The following is a 23,661-nucleotide window of genomic DNA, read 5'->3' as shown; positions in this document are numbered from 1 at the left end:
TCACTAGAGAATGTAAAAGATGGTCCTTAGAGAACTTGAGAGATGGCAATTCACCTCATGGGAAGATTTTTTAAGCTTTCTATCATAGAGAATTTCAAACTTATCTAAAGGAGATACAATATAATGAAGTCCCATACTGCTTACCCAGCCCCAAACAACGACCATCAGCCAGTCTCTGTCCAGACCTCCAACAATTTCCTCCATCAGTAGTCCCCCTTTTTCTGCAGGGGATACATGATAAGACCCCCAATGGATGCCTGAAACTGGATAGCACTGAATCCTATATATACTATGTTGTTCCCGATATATACATAAATACCTATACTAAAGCTTCATTTATAAGTAGGGCACAGTAAGAGATTAAAAACAATAACCAACAATAAAATAGAACAATTATAACAATATACTGGAATAAAAGTTATGTGAATGTGGTCTTTGTAAAATGAGGGTTACTTGAACACAAGCACTGCAAAACCAAGACAGTGGATCTGATAACCTAGAAGGCTACTAATCAAATAACAGGCAGAAACGGTGGACTAAGGTATGAGTTATATCTCAGGCAGGACGGAGTGGGATGGTGTGGGATTTCATCATATTATTCAGAATGGTGTATAATTTAAAATTTGTGAATTGTTCAGCAAAGGAAACCATTAACAAAATGAAAAGACAACCTATGGACTTGGAGAAAATATTTGCAAATGATGCAACCAACAAGGGCTTTATTTCCAAAATATACAAACAGTTCATACAACTCAATATCAAAAAAAATCAAAAAATGGGCAGAAGGCGTAAACAGACACTTCTCCAAAGAATACATAGAGATGGCCAACAGACACATTGAAATGATGCTCAACATCACTAATTATTAGACAAAGGCAAATCAAAACTACAATAAGGTATCACTTCAAACCAGTCAGAATGGTCCTCTTCACAAAGTCTACAAATAACAAATGCTGAATAGGTTGTGAAGAAAAGGGAATCTTTTACACTGTTGGTGGGAATGTAAGTTTGTACAACCACTATAGACAAGAGTATGGAGGTTCCTTTAAAAACTAATAACAGAGCTTCCATATGATTCAGCAGTTCCACTCCTGAGTATATATCCTGAAAAGACAAAAAGTCTAGTTTGAAAGAAACATGCACCCCAATATTCATAGCAGCACTATTCACAATAGCCAAGACATGGAAGCAACCTAAGTGCAACAGATAAATGGATAAAGATGTAGTATGTGTGTATGCACACATACAAACATGTATGCGTGTGTGCATGCACAATGGAATATTACTCAGCCATAAAAAAGAATGAAATAATGCCATTTGCAGCAACATGGATGAACCTAGAGATTATCATACTAAGTGAAGTAAATCAAACTTATAGTTACCAAAGAGGAAAGTGGAGGGAGAGGGATAAATTAGGAATTTGGGATCAATAGATACACATCACTATATATAAAATAGATAAACAAGGATTTGTTGTATAGCATATGGAACTATGTTCAATATCTTGTAATAACCTATTACAGAAAAGAATCTGAAGCTGTATACCTGAAACAAACACCATATTGTAAATCAACTAGAGTTAAGTTAAAAAGCTTTAAAAAATGAATAAAATAATTAAAATAAATAAACGTGATAAAAATTTAAAGTAAAGTTCATATGCTGTGATTAATTGATATGTCTTTCAGGTATCTTTTAATCTATAAAGATTTCCCCTCCACGCTTTTTTTTTTTTTTCCAAGAATAAAGGTCATTTGACCTATACAGTTTCCCACAGTCTGGATTTCACTGATTACACGTTCATAGGGTAGTTTAACATTTTCTCTACTCTCTCTATTTCCCACAAGTTGGTAGTTGAATCTAGAAGCTTGATCAAGTTGAGGTTCAAATTTTTGGCAATATTTCTGTATGGTGTTCTCTTCTTCCAAGTGGGGAACCTGAAGCAAACAGCCGCTGATGATCATTGCCATTCTAATTATCATTAGTTTCTCCGTTTATTAACTACATTCTTCTATAGAGGGAAAGTTCCCCAAGGAGCACTTTCTTTACATTAGTAATTGCCGCCTGCAAGGCTGGGATGAATAAGATTCTGAAGCCCTGTGGAAACTCCGCAGAAAAAATGGCAGGATGGATTCCTGATGTCTGACAGGACATGTGATGGGACAGTGGTAGTAGTTTCTGTTCCGAATCCAATTTACTCCCTTCTTGTAGAATTGAAGGCTCAGTGGAAAGAAGTAAGACCATTACGTGTAGGACATCACATGTAGGACTCTGTAAGGACAGAGTGTTGAATGTGATTATGGAGTCAGAGCAAGCTCAGAATCAGAGTGGCTATTTTATCATTTTGTTTTGTTTTTAAAGATAATTCCCAATATTGACAATATGCAAGGAAATGGCACTTTCTGATGATACTGTTTGCGAAATTGTAAATTGGGACAGTTTTTTCTGGAGGACAATTTGACAATATGTGACAAAAACCTTAAAACTTTGCATATCCTTTGACCTAGAAATTCTAGTGCCAAAAACGTACCCCAGGGATGTGCTGAAGAACTTAGTAAAGGTTCCTCATGACAAGCCTATAATAATAAAACATTGGATTTGCCCATAGGGGATTAGATAAAGGCACACCATCCAATCGATGACTGTGCAGTTATTTAAATATCACAGAATAGAGGTACGGAGGATATAGCTCAGTGTTACAGTGTGTGCTTAGCATGCAGGAGGTCCCCCATACCCACGCCTTAAAATAAATAAATAAATAAACCTAATTAACCTCCCCTGCCCAAAAAAATCACAGAATACATAAGGGCACAGAAAGATGTTCATGACATATTATTCAGTGAAAAAAAAGCAAGTCTAAAGTAGTAATGTCAGTAAACCCCTTTTTTATTTTTAAAAAAGAAATTTATGCATACAAAGATATTCATGGGAAAAGAGGTCACAGTAAATATACCAAAATGTTAACAGTTACTATTAAAGCATTATATATTACCTGATGGTAAAATTAGGAGTAATTTCTATTTCCTTCCTTTTGCTTAACCGATTTTTCAAAATTTTCTGTAAGTAATTCATATTAACTTTTTAAAGGAAAAAAGTTTTAATGATAAGTATTTTAAGTTACAGTTGGCAAATACCATGGGAATTCCTTATACTAAAAGAGTTTATCTGAAATTTTTGGAGGGGAGAGGAGTGAAATTTAAATTGAAGGAGGTGTTTTACATTTTTATTTGCTCAATCTGGCAAGCCTACTTTTAGTACAAAGCAATCGAAGGAGAGACTAGGGAGCTGGACCACGATATGCTGGCCCCTTGGAGGACAGGAGAGTCACTGATTGTTTCAAGTCTTTTAAACCAGAAATAGGATTTGGTGGAATCAGAAAGGACGATCAATTTGGAAGCAACATAGTCCTTATCTGAAATGTGGACTCTGCTACCACCACCGCCAATCCCATTCCCCTACCCTACCTACCTCCAACCCCCACGATCTGGACGTCCTGGGGCAAGTTACTTGTCTCCCCTAAACCTCAGTAATAATGCCTGTCTTGCCAGGATCGAATGAAAACGTGTGTGTGAAGGCACTCTGTAAACTGCAAGTGCCAAGCAGCACATTATTATCATGTGAGTAAATTACACACCCGAGGACATGATGAACAGGAACAAAACATCACCACGGACAACCGCAGGATTGTTCCTCGCAGCAGATTTCTGATGGCTCTCCGAGGTCAAAACAACTCAAGGTTTAGTCACTCTGGACTGAACCCGTACATTAACATCCATCCAAAGTGTTCTTACAACCTTATTTATAGGTGCACTGATCATTAAATAGGGTTGGAACGCTTTGCCACAAGTCAGTTGTTAAATCGCTTGGCGAGTGGCTCAGAGGAAGCCCGCGTGGTTTACGAGTTTGGCAGCTCGTAACTCCAGGCCCTCACCTTATCCTCACACGCTCATTTCAGTCACCTTGGAAACTGCCGTATTCTAGATGCAGAGCACAGAAAGCCCCGGCTGACATGGAATTAATCAGCAGCCACCTCCTCTTCTGGTCTCCATTACTGAAAAATCCTCAGGGCTTCTCAAGCCACTTTAGGGAGTATCCAATGGTGCAGTTTCAAGGATCTTCTGGGGAAAAATTAATACAGGAGGTTGAGGTTTATGACAAAATGGAAAAACAAAATGAAGGAGAAAGAAATTAAGGGAGACCAGAAATTGACACAACATTGTATACCGACTGTATTTCAGTTTAAAAAGGGGGGGAAAAAGAAATTAAGAGAGAAGGAAAGAGGAAAGAAGAGAGGGGAAAAGAAAAAGAAGAAAAAGATCAGAAGGAAGAAAATGAAAGTATTCTCCTATTTTACAGATAAGGAAACTGAGGCTCAGAGGTCCTATGTCACATGAGGCAACAACTCATGGGAACCAGACACTCTGGAAAGAGTGACATGAAAATGCAACTTGTTAGTGAAGTGGCGCGGCACAGGGGAGCCACAGCGAGAGGCAGCCATCCGACAGCCTTCGGCAAACACTAACCCCGATCTGGGACTCCCCAGCCTCCAGAGCTCTGAGAAGTAGATGCCTGTGGTTGAAGCCACCTGGTCCACAGTATTTTGTTACAGCAGCCCAAGTGCAGACTAAGACATAAAGTAATTCTGTCTGACTTATGGAGGAACTGCTGAGCTGTTTTCCACGGTGGCTGCACCATTTTCTATTCCTGCCATCAGTGTCCGAGGAGGGAATTCCAGCACGGAGTCCCACAATCCTCAGCCTGAATCTTAGCTCTGTCACAGACTTAACTGAGTGACTACCTTATATAACCTCTCAGAGACTCAGTTTCATCGTTGGTAAAAAGGGGACAACAGAGTTGAGGGAAGATTACATGGATGACATAGGAAACCCTCCTAGAACCTGGAGCTCAGTAAATGTCAGTATCCATGTATCCTGGTCGGTGAGGACAGAATCACAACATCCTAGTGTGGGAGGGAGCCCGACAAGTACAGCACACGGTGCTCTTTCCTGCGTTATCGCAGCAGGGTCTAACACAGTGTGTCCTGCCCGAATATCCCCGTCACTGCTCACTGTAGGGCATCAGGGGCCAGAACCAACTCCACAGGACAGAGAGGCATTTCCTCGCATTTCTTGGAAACCTGGCTTTCACAGGATATAAGTAAGTGTTATAAACGGGGTGAGGGAGAAATTCCGAGGTCAAATAACTGGGAAACACTGGGTTAAAGAACAGCAAAGCAGATTTCTCTTCTGCAGGACTTCTCAGAGCACTGAGCAGAGTTGTGCACTTCGAAATCCCCAGTTAGCAATGAAGTCTACAGTGTTTCTGAGCTTCTCTGTCCTGGGAAAGGAAAGTCTGCATCCAGGCCTCTGTCCGCACAGCAGGGAAATTGCACACAACCACCAAGGTCAGCCCCAGCCTCAGGTTCTAAATACTCACCCCAAACCACTGCATTGGAGCAATTCTCTCCTTTCCTGCTTTATCCCAAATGGCAATTTAGAAACTGCAGCCACTGCGGCTCTGCTGTCTTCCTTCATGTCTCCGTTCACCCCTGCTGAGTGAAGCCAATCTCCAAGTTCAAGTTCAAGGTGTTAGATAATCTGAGCAAAGATAGTCACCTTGTCAGGACTGAGGGAATGTGCCTGCCCCATTCCCACGCTGACGCAGGTTCTGAACACAACTGGGCAGACCTAGGTTTCCCTTCTCAGTGGGAGTTCTCAGCTGCTGAGTTCAGTAAATCTCCAGACAGCCAACTTTCTTAGGTCCTGCAAGTGCCCTTTTGCATGGTTTTGCGTGTTTTGCTTTTTATACTTTTTTTAAAATACTTTTTAAAAAATCCATGATCAGTTTGGAGGCTATTACTCAGAGATATAAGGAAAGATTAGGATCTGGGACAGAACAAAAGCCTTAGTAATTTTTTGAGACCCGGAAGGGATTTCCTCAGAAGACTCGATCTCTAAAAGTTCACAGTAATGCGAATGCAAATGAGTTACACCCTTTCTGTTACCTCCCAGAATGATGATTAATTCCACCTCAGATGGGGACCCGATAAATGACTCTCACTTCACGTACAAGCTTACCCTGAGTCTTTTACACTCAAGGGCACTGAGGAACATGAGGCTTTTTCCTAAACTCTTTTAACTAGAATGAAGACGACAGTCCCAAGATGACCCCCGAGACAGGAACCACTGTGCCCTGGAATCTTTATTAAGCACCTACTACTTGATAGGTGCATATGGCCCAACAGCCAGACAGAAGAGCCAGCTGCACAAATGCATATGGCTGGGTGTCATCCTACCCAGCCCACCACTAGCTCCTCCAGACTGTCTGCTCAGCTGGAGTTTGGGAAACTAAGCAATGTTTGTAATGTAAGGAATCTGCTCCACCCAGCTCTTATCAACCCCGTCGGAAAGCTGCAGCTGCAGCCAGGCTCTTAGGAAGATTTACTCAAGGAAGAAGCTAGAAATGGGTTTGCCTCTCCCCCACACTCTTGAAGGGAATGGATGCTGGAGATACCAGAGGAAAGGCTGGCCCAGCTTATGGGTGGGCAAGGTGGACATTTGCTTGGGAAGCAGGGGGCTTGGCTGCAAAAATTATGGAGTGAAGTGTAGCTCAGGCCTTAGCATGATCCTGGATCTTAGCTTTTTCGGTAGGGCTTGTGGGTAGAGGATCAGGAACACTGCGGAAGAGAGGCAGCCTACTGTGGTGGGCTGGGTTCACCAGCCTTGGCTTTACCTCTGACAGGCTGGGTGACCTCACGCGGCCATTTCCCCTTTTCTGACCTCAGCTTCCTTCTCAGTAAAAAAATGAGATGGTCCTTCTAGATCGGTTGATTGGGATTTTTGTTGTTGTTGTTGTTGCTGTAAATGTGTGTAACATAAAGCCTGCCATCAATGACATTTAGTACATTCACAATGTGGTGCGACAATCGCCATTATCTAGTTCCAGGGCATTTTCATCACCCTCCAAAAAAATACCTGACCCATTAAGCAGTCACCCCCCATTCCCCACTCCCTAGCCCCTGGCAACCACTAATCTGCCTTCTGTCTCTATGGATTTGCCTATTCTGAATATTTCATATAAATGGAATCATATAATTATGCAGCCTTTTGTGACTGGCTTCTTTCACTTAGCAATAATGTTTTCAAGGTTCAAGTATCAGTACTTTATTCCTTTTTATGGCTAAGTAGTATTTCATTGTAGAGATATGCCACTTTAATCCATTCATCAGTTGATGGACATTTGGGTTGTTTCCACCTTTGAGCTGTTGTAAATAGCCAGAGAGTCAATGAGCGTGTGTGTACAAGCATCTGTTTGAGTGTCTGTTTCCAACTCTCTGGGGTATATACCCAGGAGTAGAATTGCTGGGTCAAACGGTGTTATGAACTGAATGTCTGTGTCCTCCCAGAATTCATATGTTGAAGCCCTAACCTCCAGTGTGATGTATTTGGTGGTAGGGCATATGTGAGGTGATTTAAGTTTAGATGAGGTCATGAGGGTGGGGCCCCTGTGGTGATATTAGTGCCCTTGGAAGAAGAGGAAGAGACCAGAGTTCTCCCATCCAACCCCCAACCCCTGCCCACCCATGTGACGACAGAGCAAGAGGCAGTCATCTGTAAGCCAGGAAGAGGGTCCTCACCAATAACCTAGCCCTGATCTTATACTTCCAGCCTCTGGAACTGTGAGAAATAAATATCTGTTGTTTAAGCCACTCAATTTATGGTATTTTGTTACAGCATCCTGAGCAGGCTAACACGTACGGTAATTCTGTTTAACTTATTCAGGAACCACCAAACTATTTTCCAGTGGCTGTACCATTTTTCATTCTCACCACCAAGGTATGAGGGGTCTACTTGTTCCTCATCCTCACCAGCCTGATGCTATCTTTAAGCAGGGAGAGAATTTAGTAGTTTTAAAACCTTTTCTTCTAATGAGATCTTTCTTGGAAACCTACTATAGTAAAAGAGGTTAAAGAGAAGCTGCCAGAGTGGGTGGAGGTGATAGCATGTCTGAGAAACCCCTTCGAGTTCTAAGAAACACAGTTTGAAAACCATTTGCTCCAGATGGGTTTGTTTGATCTTTCCTGGCTTAGAATCCAAAAATCCCATCTTGATCCCCTTCCAAGGCCCATCCTATTCTCTGAAGCTTTGGCTTAGAGAGGGCTCTCCCCATCTCTATCCCATGCTTTTTTTTTAATCTTGCTTTTATTTGTTACTTTTTTTAAATATATTTTTTAATGGAGGTACTGGCGATTGAACCCAGGACCTTGTGCATGCTAAGCATGCACTCTACCACTGAGCTATACCCTCCTCCCTCTATTCTATGCTATTAGGAAAGACCCGAGATTATAGTGCTCTTCAAGATGTGCTATGGGGCCCATCAAAGGAAGAATCAACTGGTTCTTGCTAAAAACTACTGGTATCTCAATCCAGACTTACAGAGTGGGCATCTTTGCGGGAAGAACCCTGGAATTTTGCATTTGTTACATACCTCCCAAATGATTTTGATGCCCCTAGATTTGAAAACCACTCAACTGGAAGGGACTGAGAGGTGAGGGATAGAAAGCAAATGCCTACGATTAGTAAGACTACCATCTTACTGACCTGTTGTGAGTGTCCTCTTCTGCTCTTTGAATGGGAGAGAGAAGTTGAATTTTGCTTTGGGATCCACATGCCAACTGGGGCTACCCAAAGGTCTTATTGGCACCACTTCCTGCCCACAGGTCTGTGGAACTGCAAAAGATAAGGACATTCTTATGATCCTCAGGAACCGTGCACAATGTTTAAGCATTTTCAAGCACTGTTGATTTTTTTATGATGGTTATTATGGCTACATTTTTGGAATTTGAAAATATAGCAAATCAGTCATAAAGCTATGACTGTTTATGTGAGTTTTTACAGCATTAAGCAATTCCTTCTTTGTAGTGAAAATCAACATGATTTGCTTTGGGAAAATTGCCAGATTCCTGTTAACTCATTTAAACAGATTCTCCTCCCAGACTGGTGACTCAGTGAAATTTTTCCCATCTGAGGACGGAAACAAGGAAAACTGTCATGCACAGACCCAGCCTAGTGCACTGAACTCACAAGGATCATCAAAGGTCCCCTTCCCCAGTTCCCCCAGAGCAGTTCCCCTCTTCACGCTCTGCTGGGACTCATCCAAGAATGAGTAGCTCCCCACCTATTTGGTTACCCTCTGCTATGCAACAAATCTTATCAAAACTTAGTGACTTAACACAAAAGCTATTTTATTATTAGTTCTCACCAGTCTTTGGATTGACTGAGCTCAACTGAGCAGTTCTGCTCCGTGTGATGGTGGTTGGGGCCGCAGCCATCCGGGGGCTCAACTGGGCTGAAGAGCTGGGCAAGAGTCCAAGCTGGCTCACTAAGGTGGCTGGAAACTGATGCTGGCAGGCAGCTGGGAGCTTAGATGGGGATGTTGACTGAAAGGTCTATACAAAGCCTCTTCTTGCGGCTTGGGCTTCCCACAATATGGCAGCTGGTCTAGGAGAGGGAGTGTCCTAAGAGCAAGTGTTCCAAGGGGGAGGAAATCGTTCAAAGGACTGTTTCAGCTCTAAGGCTTTCGATAAATTACCTAATCTCTTGGCGCCTAAGCTTCTCTATCAAGTGAAGATAATGCTTTCCTGATCAGAGTGATGTGAAAACTAAGCAAGACAGTATATGCAAAGCCTTCACACAATGCTCCATAAGCAAGAGTGAGTTATCATCCGGACACATGGACACTCAATCCTGGGACATCATCGGTAGTACATGCTGAAGCTCTTCATTCTTTCGCCCAAGTTTAGACAAATTGCTGAGTTGCCACCATGACTTGAAGAAAAGGAGGAGGTTGCCCTCTTTAGTGGGATCCTGTAGGACTAGATACAGAAATTATAAGCTATGACATGACTCCTTGGAATGTACCTTAAAGGGAAAAAATATCTTACAAGTATTCAAAGATGTTTCAATGTTCCTTCCAACAGCGTAAATAACATCTTATCAATAGAAGCTTATCCATCCAAATGTCTATCAATAGGCAGTGGGATATTATACATCCATATTCTACTGGATATTTGTTGCTTTTAGGGTATCTAGCATCTGATCATCCTTTCTTTCAGGAGGAAATTCTGAGATAGGAAAGAAGCGCCCCTGCTTTCCACTAGAGAAGCAGGAGGAAGGCAGATATGCCTACTTCCTGCTCCCTGGAGGGCAAGGTGCAAGCATGTGAGCTGAGCGGCCAGTAAGATGCTCCCATCTAAGGTTTGCCCACAAAGGCCCAGGGACAGTTAGTGCTTTTCAAGATTGCATGTTTGTGGTGGAGCCTAGATTCCGGCGGCATAGAGGTAAGTATCTGGTGGGACACAGCTGCCTCAGTGACCTAGACTACTCACTTGGAACTGTATGTGCGAGAGATGAATACACCTCTGTATTCATTAAATCACTCTAAATTGAACTTGCTTTGATAAAGCAGCTTAGCAAATCTTAATTATGGTGATTTTAGAATATGACCACAAATTCTTTGATACTCCTCCCATTGGGAAGCAAAGACTATGTCCCTTCCCCTTGAATCGGGGCAAGTTTGTGACCACTTCAATCAATGGACTACGGTGGAAGTGACTTCCAGGGCCAAGTCATGAAAGGCCCTGCAGCTTCCTTTCTGCCTGCTAGAAAACCAGCTACTGGGCCACTGAGCCACCTTGTGAGTATCTGACTAGCCAGAGGCCACCACGCTCTGAGAAAGCCCAAGCCATGTAGAGGGACCATATATAGGCACTCTGATCAAGAGTCCCAGCTCAGCCCAAGGTTCAAGTCCTGTCAGCCCAATCTCCAGACAATCTCCAGACATGTGTGTGAAGAAGCCTCCAGATGTTTTGTGGGGTTTGTTTTGTTTTGTTTTGTTTTGTTTTGTTTTCTAGGGAGGAGGTAATTATTTATTTATTTATTTATTTATTTATTTTTACTTACTGGAGTTACTGGGGATTGAGCCCATGACCTTGTGCATGCTGGGCACAAGTCATGCACTCTACCACTGAGCTACACCTTCCCCCTTAAGAAGCCTCCAGATGATTCATCACCCTACCCCCCACCTCAGCCTTTCATCTCACTCCTAGTTTGAGTTTTCCAAGCTGAGGCCTCAGACTTTGTGGCATCATCCCTGCTGTGTCCTGTTAGAATTCCTGACCCACAGAATGTACGTGCATCAAAATGGTGATTGATTCCACCAAGTTTTGTGGATTGTTATACAGAAGTAGCTCCATACCCTTCCAAAAATGTCCCTTTTTGCTAATTAGGTTAACCACAATTGGTTTCTGGCGTTGCAATCAAGAATCTTGGTTGGTAGATATACAATGAAATACTATTCAACTCTTAAACTGAGGTCGCACTATATTAAACTGTCACAGAAAGATATTCACAATGCAGCTTTAAGAGAATATGGCAGGTTCAAAAACAGTAGGTACAGAGTGGTTCCATTTTTGTAAAATAAGTTTATTTTTTAAATTATTTTTTCATAGAATGAATTCAAGGATGCTATGTACCAAAATTATATAGTATTGTCTTTAGGTGCTAGAATTTTAGAGTTTTTTTTATTGTGCTCATCTGTATATTTTATAATTACTTATAATGAACATCATTACGTAGTTACTTGTGTAATTTTTTTAATTCAAAAATATTTTTTTAAAAATAAAAACAGGATTATAGATTCAGGAATCAAAGAGTGCCTCTCCGCCTGTGAGCATTTTGTACATTCACCAGTGAGAGACCCTGTAGCACAATCTTTAGGGAGTGGTAGCCCCCATTAAGGAGGGTGGTAACCTCTAGTAATTCCTTCCCTCACTATAAACATATGCTGTTCCTCACATCTAGAAGCATGATTTATTTCCCCTTTCCTTAAATCTATGCTGTCCCTATGACTGCCTTGGCCAATGGAATGCAGTATAAGATGTTCAAGGACTTCTGATCTCAAGTCTTAGGCAATTTGGTAGCGTCTGTTTCCTTTCTCTTACAAGCTTGTTCTTGGGATGTTCCCTTGCAGAATCTAGCTCAAGCCATGTGGAAAGGTCACATGGAGGAGAATCAAGACTCTCCTATTTGCAGCCTCCACCAAGCTCTTAGCCAACAGCAAGCGTGAACTGCCAGCCATGGGAATGAGTCATCTGGGATTCCAGCCCAATTGAGCCCCAGTGACTGCAGCTTCAACAGACATCATGTGGGGGAAGAAGAACCACCCAGCTGAGCCCTGTTAACCCACAGACTCATGAGAGATACTAACACGGTGGTTGCTTTAAACCACTGAGTTTCAGGGTAATGGTAGCCTGCCTCCAAGATGGCTCCACTGATGGCCCTCTCCTGATATTTACACCTTTATATTTGCTTGGCACATGGTACCAAGGCTGGTCTGTGTGACCGACAGAATACAGCAGATTGAGGCATGGCACGTTACTTTCAAGATTAGATCATCAAAGGCCTGTGGCCCCTGTCTTGGCCACTCTCTCAGATCACTCTTCACACTGTGAGCAACCTGCTGGGAGAGAAGTTGACAACTCGTCCCCAGGTTGCCCAGGACTTTCCTGGCTTTAGACAGAAAGTCTCACATCCTGAGAGCCTCCTCAGTCCTGGGCAAATAAAAATGACTGGTCACCCTACACCTATGTGGTGAGGAACTGAGGTTTCTAGACAACAGGGAACAAGAAACCAAGGACTCCTACCGAAAGCCACACGAGGGAGCCAACTTGGGGGCAAATGCACCAGCCCCAGCGGTGCTTCGGAAGACTGCAGCCTCAGCCGACAGTTCGAATGCAACCTCATGAAGGACCCTGATCCAGAACCGCCCAGGTAAGGTGACCCCCAGAAACTGTGAGACAGTGAATGTTATTCCAAGCTGCTAAATTTAGGGTAATTTGTTAACGGCAATAGGTAACTTATACAGGTGGTTTGTTTTGCCCTAATAGGTATCAGGAACAGGGGACACCAACAGATCATGCTCTCACCCTGTTGTAAACAGCTGTGATGACTTTTCTGTTTGGATCTTTTGTTTATTTTTTAATTTTATTTATGTTTGTTTGTTTTGGAGGGAGGTAATTAGGTTTATTCATTTATTTATTTTTATTTTAATGGAGGTACTGGGCATTGAACCCAGGACCTTCTGCATGTTAAGCACGTGCTCTACCACTGAGCTATACCCTCCCCGCTGATCTTTCTGTTTGGGAATTTCTTTTCCTTTCGTGGAAATCAACCTGAGGGAATCCTGCTTCTCGGGTTCCTGAAGAACAGTGCAGGGCAGGTCCCCTGGCTGCTGCTGGGTGAGCTCATTCCAACTCTAATTGTTCTCTAAACTTTAACAATGAATCTCTTGGGGACACAAGGTCCTCCTGCCTCTCCATTTCCAAATGCTCTCCGAGGCTGTCCTGATTTCCCTGAAGGCTTGAGGTGCTTAGCCAGGCTGCTTAAATCACCTTCTCCACTAGAAAGTGTCCCTTGATCCCAGCAGCATGTATGGATGGGGTGCCGGGTCTGTAGGACTTGCAGATGGTTTTGCGGGGAAGGGATGCTGAGAGGTCTTGACCTAAAATCTTTTCCAACCAGGCACCAAGGTTCTGAGATTTCACCTTTCTGTGTGGCTAATTCATTTGGAAGAGACAAAATATTCACTAGCACCTTCTTCTGAATGAGTTTATTGAAGACATTCTGCCCTGCTCCGGGTAGCACAAGAGCAGTGGGAGCTTAAGCCAGGGGAGCACAAAAGGCAGGTGGGACCCCCAAAAGCTGACCTTGGTCCACCTCCTAATGTTGTGTTAGGCTGACTCTGTGTATAGTTAGGCCACGGGGCTGCACACGTGCAGAGCACCCGGCACGCGCAGAGGCAGACTGCCGTGTACACCCAGAGACCCAGAGACGTACTGCAAAGTAAATGAACACACAGGTACCATGCTCCGAGCTGTTAGTTCCCTGGAGATGCCGTAACCAAATGCCGCAAACAGGGTGGCTGAAAACAACAGAAATGTATTCTCTTACAGTTCTGGAGGCTAGATGTCCAAAACTAAGGTGTCGGTAGGGTGGGTTCCTTCTGAGGGCTGTGAGGGTGAATCTGTTCCAAGCCTCTCCCCTAGCTTCCGGTGGTTTGCAGGCAATATTTGGCATTCCTTGGCTTGTTGGTGTATCACCCGGATCTCTGCCTTCGTGTTCAGATGGCATTTGCCCTGTGTGTCTGTCTCTGTGTCCAAATTCCTCATCCTAATGACCTCATCTTAACTTGATCTAAACCGTATTTCCAAATAAGGTCACCTTCACAGGCACCAAGTGTTAGGACTTCAATAACTTCTGGGGAGACACAGTCTTCTCAAAGATTTACCAGTTTTACAGATCAGAAATTGAGTCGCAGGAAGATTACTGGGCTTGTCTTAACTCACATAGCTAGAAAGTAGAGGCTCTGGAATCAGATAGCTTGGCTTCCCCACTTAGCTGGGAGGCCTTGGGTAAGTTACTTAGCCTCTCTGTGCCTCTGTCGCCTCATTTGTAAAGTAAGGTTAATAATAATCATCTCTCCATCCATGCTGAGTTGTTGCAAGGATTTTAAAAGGTAATCCTCAGAGCCTGGTACTTAGTAATTACTGAACACATGGTAGCTGTTATAATAAATAGTGGAGTCAAGTGAAATAAGTCAGAAGGTGAAAGACAAAAAAAATCAAGATTTCACTCATATGTGGAAGCTAAACAAACAAACAAAACAAAACAAAAACACTGTACAGCACAGGGAAATATATACAAGATCTTGTGGTAGCTCACAGAGAAAACAAAATGTAACAACGAATATATGTATGTTCATGTATAACTGAAAAATTGTGCTCTGCACTGGAATTTGACACAATATTGTAAAATGACTGTAACTAAATAAAAAAATGTTAAAAAAAAAAAAAACCTGATAGTCACAGAGAATAGATTGGTGGTTACCAGAGGGGAGGGTGGTTGAGGGGGTTGGGGGTACAAAATTGGTGAAGGGGGTCAAGTGTATGGTCATGGATGGTAGCCAGACTTTGGGTGATGACTGCTTCGTAATGAACACAGATGTCGACTTTTAAAAAAGAAGTAGTGGAAGCTAAAGTTTTGGTTTTTTTTTTTTTTTTTTTTTGAAGATTCAACAGTTTGTTCATCCTCCAGATGTGGCTATTGACATAAACTTCACACCGGGGTATCTGAAATTGTGGTGGTCCTGATTGATAGGATTTCTTAATTAAAATGTCTGCTGAGTAAATCTGGATTTTTTTTTTTTGGAAAAAAGAAGTAGTGGAGTCAAAATTTCAGTCCACGTTCCCTTAGCTCTGATATCTTCATTTTTTCTTCTCTGATCCAGCACAGCTGGGTGTGAGGCACTTCTGCATCCACGGCCTCACTGACTCCTCACAATTCCCCAGGAGGCGAATACTCCTGGTTAAAATATTACAGATGAAGGAACTGAGACACAGAGGAGGGAGGTGAATTGACAAAGGTCACCGGGCAAATAAAATACCCTAACCCAGCTCTGCTGCTTCTAATATTTCTTCATCATGTTATCTGTCATCTCAACACACAGACATCAATGTAGTAGAGCATTTTCCTCTACCGTGGTTTGCTGACAGCCTCTGGATCCGAGGTAATCAGCCAAGATTAGGAGTTCAGTCACTGGCCTACCTCGAGACTACAGCAGGCAGAGGGTTCTGTTTCTGGAAGAGTCAGCTCATGCCAGGTTCAGAAAGTTCAGCCCAGAAGACCTGCTGTTAATTCTGAATTCTTCAGAAAGAAGAACTCTTAAAGACGTACACACACACCTGCACGCACAAAGAATGTTTATATGAGGCCTCACCCCATGAGCAACTAGCCATTGAAAAAGGATGGGGTATATAAGATTTTCCAGTTAGAAGACCTGAAAAGTGAGAGCAGCTGCCAGGCCCGATCCAAAATTCCCTGGCAAACCAGTGCTGGGGTAGAAATGAGTCCGAAAGGCAAAAACAAAACAAAAAACACATGCAAAAACACACTGGAGATGAATCCCCTTGGATTTCCTTGTCAGAACAGAAAGAGAAACAAAGCAGCTGAGTCCCCTGATGCGGCCTTTCCCTGGTCTCCCTCCCCTGCCCCAGCTGCTCTTTCAACAGCAGGTCAGCGCCACAAACATCCAAGGAGACGGGACGCCCACAGGCTTCATCCGGCCCGCAGACAAATTTTATTCAGCTTGCACACAGTTTTTAAGTAGTTGTAAACAGTTTAAAAGTGAGAAGTTTTACCTAAGAATCCAGATGTTTTACTCCTTGTGGAATATCAAAGAATCTGGTCAAGTGGGCCCACAACCCTGGAAGCTGTGACAACGCTGAGTCCCAGGTGATTATTTTTATACCCAGATTACTTGACTCACTTATGGTCCCTGCCTGACCCCTGTAGGAATCTTGAGTTTTTCTGCTCAAGCAAGTGAGACTTCCCCTCTGCCTATGGAGTTAAACAGATCTCACCTCATCCTGACACTCAAAATCTTACACAGAACATCTTATTCAGACTTACCCCTGTGACTGTCATTCTGAATTTATCTACTCCTTCATGCCCAAACAGGTCCCTTGTTCTCCCACATTCATGCCTTTGCTGGTTCCTTTTTTATTTCCTCTAAGATGCCTTCCATCCCAACTTGGTCTGGGAACTCTCCCACACCCTCTAAGGTCCATATGAGGGCCTTTTCAGAATCTCTCGAACAGATGTAAACTTCCCTTCATTTGACACGCCAAAGCACCCTGTCATTTTGAAGCACAGGTACACTTCATTTTATTGTGCTTTGCCAGTACTGCAATTTTTACAAATTGAAGATTTGTGACAACCCTGCACTATCAGATGATGGTTAGCACTTTTTAGCAATAAAGACAAAGCTATTGTATGCTTAATAACTACTGTATAGCATAGGCATAACTTTTATATGCACTGGAAAACCAAAAAAATTCATGTGACTCACTTTACCAAGATATTTGCTTTCTTGCAGTGATCTGGACTAAACCCAAAATGTCTTCCAGGTACGCCTGTACTTGCTCTGGACTTTCACAACTTCACACGTTTACATATTCTAAGTTCTCGTCCTGTGATTCACTTCTCTCCTGGCCAGTAGTTCAGCTGAGCCCAGCCACCCAGTCATCTTCACCAAGGCCTCAGACCTGTGAATGAGGAAGCTGTCTTAACCCTCCTGACCAGCCCCATCACCAGATAAATACCAGAGTGGCCTCAACAAATGCCACGTGGAACAGAAGAATCACCTGGCCAACACTTGTACAGACTCCTGACTTTTGTGACAACTGTGGAATATGATAAAAAGGATTGTTTTAAGGCATCAAGTTTTAGACTGGTCTGTTACATAGAAACAGGTAACTGAAAAAGTTCAGAAAATTTTTAAAAGTCTTTAATTTTATTATTTTCTTCAAGTCTTTTTATGAAATTAAAAAATGCATACACACAACTTAAAAAGGAGAAGGAAACTAATATTTGCTGAGCTCCTAATCTGATTTATGCCTGGCACATTTATATACATTAGCTTATCCAAGACTCAAGACAATCTAGCTTGTATTACTATTTACATTTTTTAAATTTTTATTTTTATTTATTTTTTTAATTGAAGTATAGTCAGCTACAATGTGTCAATTTCTGGTGTACAGCACAATGTCCCAGTCATGTGTGTATATATATATTCATTTTCATGTTTTTTCATTAAAGGTTGTTATAAGATATTGAATATAGTTCCCTGTGCTATACAGAAGAAATTTGTTTTTATCTATTTTTATATATGCTATCTACATTTTTAAAAAGAAGGAACTCAAGCTCAGAGAAGTTAAGTAACTTGCAGATGATCACACAGCACGTGAGTGAGGAGAATGGGGAATGAATGGCCAGTCTATCTATCTAGCTAGAAAATCCATATTTTTGGTCACCATCTCACATCCCCACACCACCTCTCTTGGCTTAAATGGTGGTCTACCTTCCACTTAATGTGACATTATATGTGGTTTTGCATGTTGTTGCAAAGCCTCCAAAATCTTCCTTTTAAATGGCCACATATTATTCCAACCGTAGTTTACATACCATTTCCCTATTGCTGAGTATTTACATGCCTTCCAAGTCATTTTGCCATTAAAAGGAATTTGGACAGTTGCATCAGGTTGATATAGAGTAGGTATTCTAGAGGGAGGGGTGGGCCATTCTTGGGGGGTCTCTTTGGTATCACAAGTAATCTTATCTACAGGACTTCTCCTGCAGCCCCCTCCCTACCCACGGGCCCTCTCCACCCTGACTACCTTAACTTTTTACAGTCACCTAAGGAGAGTGTCACAGGCAGCAGAAAAGGGGGAGAAAAACAATTCCCTTGGAATTCACACCCATTCTGGCCAGATGAGTTAATCACCTTTTAACAATTTAATGCAGACCTTATCAATCTTAAATAGTTTCGACAGCTAGAAAAATTCAGATTGGGTCAGTATTTGTGTTGGTTTAGAAAAGATTATAAATCTTATTTCAAAAGAGCCAGGTGAAAGGTTTCTAAATCCTGTTAAGAATTTTATCCCATATCTTGAGAGCGAGTCACCACTGAATGGTTTTAAACAAGGGAGTGATAACCTGATCTGATTCTTTGATCTAGAAAAGAACTCCCTGGTTTGGAGGGTAGGATTTAGTGATTAATGGGATGGAGGGTGGGGTGACAGGGTGAAGTCCAGCATGACCCTAGGGTTCTGCCCAGAACAACTGGGTGGGCAAGATAAGAAGCAGGAAAGGAAGGGGATGAACAGAAAGTAGTTCTCTTTCGGACCAGGTGAGCTAGGCTTGCCTGAGGGCAGAGCCTGGGACACACTGGGATTTGGGGCGGCTGACTTCCAGAGGTTCACGCCCCAGGGCTCTTGCTAGCTGGCTGCTTGGTCACAGGGATTCAGGACCAGGAAGGAGGGCCCCATAGGCCAGACCAGCCCATGGAATTGGAGGGTTCTGGAAAGCCACGGCTGTCCCAGTTAGACTGGGCACACTGGGGAAAGCCCTGTGTCCACGAGGCCTTAGCAACCCAGAGACTGCTCATCCGCCTCTTCTATGAAGGGACCAGGACTAGCCCATCTTCAGGGACTGTTTGAGCTGAAGGTCATCAAGTCCTTGGAGCTTTTCAATTTGAAGAGTCTCACTGATACTATACTTAAGGGAAAGCACCATGTAGACGTAGCCCCACAAAGAAATTACCCTTGTCCCCTCCCTCCCAAAGATATACAGCCAGCCACAGGTAATATGCCGGGGTGACCAGCACAGGCTGGGATCAGTGCTTTAGGAGAGGTGCAAAGACTTAGGTGACCGGGTGAGACAGTAGGACAGGGGGACAGGGCACAGCCATTCAAGGAATGACACAGCAATTAACATCAAAATGGTGGAAGATGCAACCCCCAGTAGACCTTGAGCTTCATTATATGCTCATTGTAATATTAACATGGTAAGTGACACTCCCACAGGCACCAAGGCTAACCATAAAAGGTCAAAGAGTGGGCAGTGGCCAAATTCCTGGGAATCCCAGCCTCTTCCCCAGGGTAGTTAGAATGGTCCTCCCACTTGTTGGCATATGAAGCTACCAAGCCCATAAAAACTGGCAACACCACTCCTCGTAGCCGCCTCCCTCACTCCCTTGTCTTGGAAGGTTGCCTGCCCTCTGTCTACGGAGTGTGTATCTACTTTTACTTTAACCTGAGTACCCAGTCCCCACACCTTGTGGCCTTCCTCTCGCCTTTTAAAACAGCCTATACTCTATTTAGTATGTATCTCTCTAAATAAATATACCTTTACCCAACTGTGGCTCGCTCTTGAATTCTTTCCTGTGCAAAGCCAAGGACCCACACTTGGCGAGGCATGTCCCAGGGGCTCAGCGGAGACCTGGGACATGGCCATCCTCACACCCCACATCCCTTTTTCTTGTATCACTGAGAGAGGCAGTTTAATCCCACCTGGGCCCCTGGGAAGATGGAAAAGTGATGGAGGCCCTACAAAATCAGCTGACTTCCACAGGTAGGCAGGAGAGGGCAGAACATTCCCAGAAGAGGAGACAGCTGATGCAAAGATCCAAAGAGGGGAAATACAAGACATGCTGGAGGCAAGAAAGCTTTGCAGTGGCATGATCCTTATGCAAGGAGATTCAACTGTATGTACTGCTCAGACTCACAAGATTGTGAAGATCTGGGGCAACCATCTAACTGTGGCCCCCGAAACATCTTCATTATCAGTGGCTAAGACAGAAATTTCCTCTAACATCATCTGCGAAAAATGCTAGGAAGTTCAGTCCCTAACTGGCCCTGTCCCTACCTCCAAAAGCTACTTTCCAGAGCCTTTGAGTGTACACTTTTTGTATTAGTCCCATCTCTCCCTGCCTCTTACTTTCTTACCTGCATTTTTCCTTTTGCCTTCTATTGAAGCTTTTAGCTGAGGAAATAAGGTATGTAAAAATAAACCTTTAACACTTAAGCTATATTATCTTTCAAAATGATTCCAGTGTCCACCAAATCTTCAGAGAGGCCGTGAGTCTCATGGGTGGAGCTACAGGGCAAGGGTCCAGGATCCTAAATGAAGTGCAGGAAGGAGCGAGCCTGGGCAGCGGACTGCAGCACAGTTCGGGGAGTCCTCGGCAAACCTCAGAAGGTTGTCAAAGTCCAGCTGCGGACGGAGAGTCAGCTTCCACTGAGGCTGCTTGAGCAAGACCAGATGCCGGGTCATTTTCATCCAAATGTCACACTCAAGGGAAAGAGAGGAGATTTTCAGGCTTCACGTTTTCTACACACAGTAGACAAGCAAGGTTCCCTTTTGTGTAGGACATTCCGGGAACTGTGAGGACCTAGGGACCTGGGTATTGGCTTGGGATATGGTGTTAAGCAGTCCTGGAGCCGTTGTGGATTTGCTGCAGTCTGGCTAGGTTGGAATCTGAGCTTCTTTGTCACAGATGTGGGGAGAGGGAGCGACACAGAGCCACTAAGAACCTTTCATTAACTTTGTCATTTTGCTGAGAAATTACAATTATTCTCCACTGAACTGCACTCGGCAGCAGCTTTAATACGTAACATTTAACTGTATCTTACTGATTTATATAATCCTACAATTGTTGACAAATACATGATGTGCTTTTTGTTCCTCCGGGGCCAAGACCCACAGAGGCCCATAAGGAGATCTGCCAGCAGCAAGAATGAAAGCCTCCGGCAGCCCTACAAAAGTTTTCCAGTTTCTATCCTTCTGAAATTCCTCAGGCTGGGCATCCCACTGCGTGGAGAGGTCTGAGGAAGGATGGGCACAGGGTGATGGCGGGGGCTGGGGGGCACATAGACCCCAGAATCACACCATCTGGGATGAACTCCATGCAGGAGGTTGGGCCCTTGTCATCATAATGCTTTGACAGCGTTTGGGGGGTTGGGGAAGACGCTAATCAGCAATTACATGAAGCTACCCCCAGGCCCCTCCCTCAAGCACCAGACTGGGGAGTAGGCCAGTAAGTCCAGTTCTATTTGGGCTGAGACGGAGGGTGACTCCCAGCTCGGAAAACTAAGGGGATGGCAGGTAGCAGTGAGGTCCTCAGGGGAGCCACAGGGTCACTAGGCAGTCAGGTACTTTGAGGTGGCTATTTTGGTCCAGCCATTTTGAGGTCACAGATAGTTTAGCATGAGGAAAAACTATATAAACAGATTTGAGAGAAGATGCCAAAATACCAAGTGATTTCATATTTAGTAACCCGAACACACAGCATGAAACTTTAATTTTTTTTTTAATTGTCAACAAATATTTAGTGATTGTTTACTAGGGAGCAGGCGCTCCCTCAGCAGGCACTGAAGACCCAGTAATGAGCAGCAGGGCTGGAAAGGACAGATAAAGGAACAATCACCTGGGGGGAGGGAAAGATCTCAGTGGTAGAGCGCATGCTTAGCATGCACAAGGTCCTGGGTTCAATCCCCAGCACCTCCATTAAATAAATTAATTAGTTCTAAAAAAAAGGAACTATCACCAAAAACCCTCATGTAACTATAAGTCATGTTACATGCCTTAGTAATAATATTCTACTACTACTAATAATAACATGAACTGGGATGACTGTCAGGCACTCAACACATTCTTTCATTGAGTCCTCACAATTCCACGAGGCAGGTGTGTTTTCAATCCTGACTTTACAGATGAAAAATCTTGAGATGCAGAGAAGTTCAGTGACTTGCTAGGAAAAGGCAGAGCTGCGATTTGAACACAGGTCTGACTAAAGAGCATGCACTTGCCCATGAAGTAAAGAGTAAGGTACCAGAGAGAAAGAAAAGCATTTGCATGCTCCCTGTACTCTCAGCCTGTCCCTGCTTTTCTAGCCCAAGCAGGATGACAATCCTATTGACCTACTGACCTGGGACTGATTCAGAAGCAGAAAATGCCAGTCCATTTCACATCTACTATTTGGGTCATGAAATAGGATTAGGACTGGAGTTAGGGTCAGACAGGATAATGGTGCCTTGCCAACATAATTATATCCTTTGCACTCTGTGATCAAAATGACTGAGTCAGGAGGTTTTGCTTTGTGTCGGACCTCATTCCAACTGGCTCCCAAAGAGGCCACCCAGGGTAGTTTTAGCTTGATGAATTTACCACAGAGCTGAACCTATTTCACAGCCAAGTCAGTGTTCTGAGGTTTGTCTGCCTAGAGAAGACTGACTCTCAGCAATCCAACTCATAGGAGACTGAAGTATAAAACCAGATACCCATATACTCATTAACAATTAGTGTTAGTTCTTCAGTAACTGGATGGCTCCTCCCTCAACTGGAGCACCCTTTTCCCAATATCTGGAATCCCAGGGAGCCAAATCAGTCATCCTCAGGCTGGTTGGTTTGTGTATCCCTAGAGTTACAGGAGGCAGATTTCATCCAAGTCAGGGTGGGACTTGGTGAGTCATCTCCGCCTCACAGCAGGCACTGTATGAGCTCCAGTTTCATGTTGCACTTTCTTGGACAGCAGTGGGTAATACGTGCCAATTTCTAGCCTCTTGGATTTACCCTGTTTCTTTATCCTTTTTATTTGCCAGCCTCGTTCTTTATCTTTGTTTCATGAATTCTCCCTACAATACAATTGATTAGGTTGCTGATTATTCAGTTGTCACATTCCAGCCCTGCCCCCTGAGATTACATCGCAGAGGTCACCTTGATGGGTGGGCGGCTTGTTCCCAAGCTCTTCATTCATTTGTGGAATTTTTTGTTTATTCTTGGATACATTAGGTTGAACTACATGACACTGCTCTTTTGGTAGGTTCATGTGGTTCAATAAAAAGCAGACCAGACCCACTAGGGGTGAACTCCCTTTTGCAAGCCTTGGCGGTAGGTGTGTATGTGTGTGTTTGTGTCCGGGGGGTGGGGGTGGGGGGCAGGAGGTCATGCATGGCAGCCTGTTACCTCTCTCTGGAAACAGGCTTTTCTGGGCAGCCCCTGGGGTCTGGGACCTCGTCCCTCTTGCTATCCATTCATCCTCCAACTAGAACCCTAATGTCAGGAATGAGCTAATCAAGGACTTGAGGTTGAGGGAGAAGGTCAAATCCTCTGCTATACGTGACAGAGTATGTGTTCTGAAGCCAACAGGGCACAATATTAAGGAACACTTAGTCTGTGGTTTGTGTAATCTCATTAATGTGGAAAACTG

The 23,661-nt window shown here is 43.5% G+C and overlaps 1 long non-coding RNA gene across 4 annotated transcripts in view; it reads right to left on the bottom strand.

The window, feature by feature from the left end:
• Positions 1 to 702: 702 nt before the first annotated feature.
• The window catches only part of LOC123614748 (uncharacterized), a 26,869-nt gene continuing 3,910 nt past the window's right edge, over positions 703 to 23,661 (bottom strand). Inside the window, exons 2-6 of one of the 4 annotated variants that reach the window (XR_012509402.1) lie at positions 9,259 to 9,871; positions 8,598 to 8,726; positions 5,434 to 5,594; positions 3,632 to 4,115; positions 703 to 2,268 (exon numbers count right to left, since the gene is read on the bottom strand). This is a non-coding gene — a long non-coding RNA (uncharacterized LOC123614748). The other 3 variants (XR_012509403.1, XR_012509400.1, XR_012509404.1) reach the window with 3 other exon arrangements.

The sequence above is a fragment of the Camelus bactrianus genome, chromosome 1 (genome assembly GCF_048773025.1).
Source record: "Camelus bactrianus isolate YW-2024 breed Bactrian camel chromosome 1, ASM4877302v1, whole genome shotgun sequence".
NCBI classification, from domain to species: domain Eukaryota; kingdom Metazoa; phylum Chordata; class Mammalia; order Artiodactyla; family Camelidae; genus Camelus; species Camelus bactrianus.
Note: the sequence above shows the minus strand (reverse complement) of the source record. Positions and strands in the feature narration are given on the sequence as shown.